Source organism: Penaeus monodon, chromosome 1 (assembly GCF_015228065.2).
Source record: "Penaeus monodon isolate SGIC_2016 chromosome 1, NSTDA_Pmon_1, whole genome shotgun sequence".
Lineage (NCBI taxonomy): Eukaryota > Metazoa > Arthropoda > Malacostraca > Decapoda > Penaeidae > Penaeus > Penaeus monodon.
Window position 1 is genome coordinate 19,572,638 of NC_051386.1, and position 2,461 is coordinate 19,575,098.

Sequence of the window (2,461 nt, forward strand, 5' to 3'; positions counted from 1 at the left end):
GGTCTTGATCATGCACAGAATAAAAGACTAAGTTGCATTTCATTGTGCTGTTTCTGTGGAGATTATTATGATCTGAACTTTGTCTTCGGTTCTCAGTTTGTGTTGTCTGTATGTCTATTTATCTGTCTATCGATCGATCTTTCCTTCCCTTCCCTTCCCTTCCCTCCATTCCCTTTCCCTCATCCTCCCTCCACTTTCACCTGTTCCTTCTTCTTCTTCTTCTTCTACTCTTCTTCCTCCTCCTCCTCCTACTTCTCCTCCTCCTCCTACTTCTCCTCCTCCTCCTCCTCCTCCTCCTCCTCCTCCTCCTCCTCCTCCTCCTCCTCCTCCTCCTCCTCCTCTCCCCTCCTCCTCCTCCTCCTCCTCTTCCTCCTCTTCCTCTCTCTTCCCTTCCTCCTCCTCTTCCCCTCCTCCTCCCCCCTCCCCCTCCCCCCTCCTCCTCCTCCTCCTCTCTCCTCTCTCTCCTCTCTCTCTCTCTCTCTCTCTCTCTCCTCTCTCTCTCTCTCTCTCTCTCTCTCTCTCTCTCTCTCTCTCTCTCTCCTCTCGCCTTCATGTCTTCTCTGTATTTAATCTGAGCAAAATCAGGACATTAACGCTTAGTAATGGCGAATTTAAATTACTTGAATTTACTTTCTTAGTCTGTTTTACGAGAGAGAGAGAAAGAGGAGAGCGAGGGAGAGAGAGAGAAAGAGAAAGAGAAAGAGAGAAAGAGGAAGAGACAGGGAGAGAGAGAGAGAGAGAGAGAGAGAGAGAGAGAGAGAGAGAGAGAGAGAGAGAGAGAGAGAAATATCGGATGAGGTGAGCAGGGTTTTTGTTTCAGTGAAGGAGATAAGAATGTGTGTACTCGAACGCACACGGTCAAGGGGTGCTTACCTGTTCATTAGGGAGTTGATTACCTGTCTATGACTTGAGAGTTGCCTTCGTTGCCCGTCGTCCGAAGAGCGTCGTGACCCAAGGCAGCACGCGTGGACGCCGGGGCTGAGGGGGGTGTTGGGAAAGGGAGATTTAGGGAGAGAGAGGGAGGGAAGGAAGGAGGGAGTGAGGGGAGAGAGGGGGATAGGGAAGGAGGAAGAGTTTAGGGTAGAGAGAGAGGGAGGGATTGGAGAGAGAGAGGGGAAGAAATGTGGAGAGAGCGGAAAGGGGGGAAGAAAAGGGAACAGGGGGAAGGGGGAAGGGGACAGGGGGAAGGGGGGGACGGGGGGAAAAGGAAAAAGAGGGGGAAAAAAGGGGAGGAAGGGGGAAAAAAGGGAAAGAACGAAGGGGAGAAGGGGGAGGGAAGGAAGGAGGGGGAGGAGGGGAGAGAGGGGAAGGAAAGGGGGAAGGGGAAGGGAAAAGAGAAAAGGGAAAAGGGGGGGATAGAGAGAGGGGGAAGAAAAGGAGAAGGGGGAAGAGGAAAAAAGGGAAAAGAGAGGGGGGGGGAGAGAAAAAAAAGGAGAGAGGAAAAAATGGGGGGGGAAAAGGGGAGAGAAAAGGGGAGAGGAAAAAGGGGTGGAGAGGGGAAAAAGGGAGAAGGGAAGAGAGGGAAAAGGAGAGGGGGGAAGGGGAGAAAGGGAAGGAAAAGAGGAAGAGAGAAAGGGGAAGGAAAAGGGGAGGGAGAGAGAAAAGGGAGAAGGAGAGAGAGAGAGAAAGGGGGGAAAGGGAGAAAAGAGAGAAGGAGAGAGAGAGAGGGGGAAAAAGAGAAGGAGGGGAGGAAGGAGAAGGGAGAGAGAGAGAGAAAGGAAAAAGGGGGGAAAAGGGAGAGAGAGAGAGAGAGAGGGGAGAAGGGGGGAGAGGAGAGAGAAAGAAGAAAAGGGGGGAACCAGAGAGAGGGGAAGGGGAGAAGGGGAAGAGAGAAAAGGGGGAGAAGGAAAAGGGGAGAGAGAGAAAAGGAAAAGGGGAAAGAGGAGAGAGAAAAGGAAAAGGGGAGAGAGAGAAGAGAAAGGGAAAGGAAGGGAGAAGAGAGGGGGAAAAGGGGGGGAAGGGGAGAGAGAAGGAGAAGGGAGAGAGGGAGAAAAGGAAGGAAAAAGGGGGAAAGAGAGAGAGAGAGGGAGAAGGGAAGGGAGAGAAGAGAAAAGGAAGGGGGAAGAGAGAAAAAAGAAGAGAGAGAGAGAGAGAGAGAGGGGAGAGAGAGAGTTAAGAGGAGGGAGAGAGAGAGAGAGAGAAAAGAGAGGGAGGGAAAGGGAGGGGGGAGGGGGTTTGTTTTAAAAAACCCCGGAAAACAAAGAAGGGGGGAGGGAGAAGGGAGAAGAGGGAAAGAGAAAAGGAGAAATTGAGAGAGATGGAAGAAGAAATATGGATGTAAGGAGGGAGAGGGTCCTTCTCATCCCACTCTTTTAACGCCATATTCGCCTCTCCCCCTTCCTATCCTTCCTGTTCCTCTTCCCTTTCCGTTCCCTTCCGCCCCCGCCCGTAACCCGTAAGTCGGCCCCGCCCCCTCCTCTTCCGCCACGAGACTGGAGTCCGTAGCTCCGCGTTGGATTAG

General features: G+C 52.4%; 1 protein-coding gene across 1 annotated transcript in view; it reads left to right on the forward strand.

Moving 5' to 3' along the window:
• Positions 1 to 2,215: 2,215 nt before the first annotated feature.
• Positions 2,216 to 2,461, forward strand: part of LOC119576157 (probable serine/threonine-protein kinase DDB_G0272282) — a 2,082-nt gene continuing 1,836 nt past the window's right edge. The window contains exon 1 of the mRNA XM_037923727.1: positions 2,216 to 2,461. This exon is cut by the window's right edge and continues 52 nt beyond it. The gene's annotated coding sequence lies outside the window, so the exon portion shown is untranslated.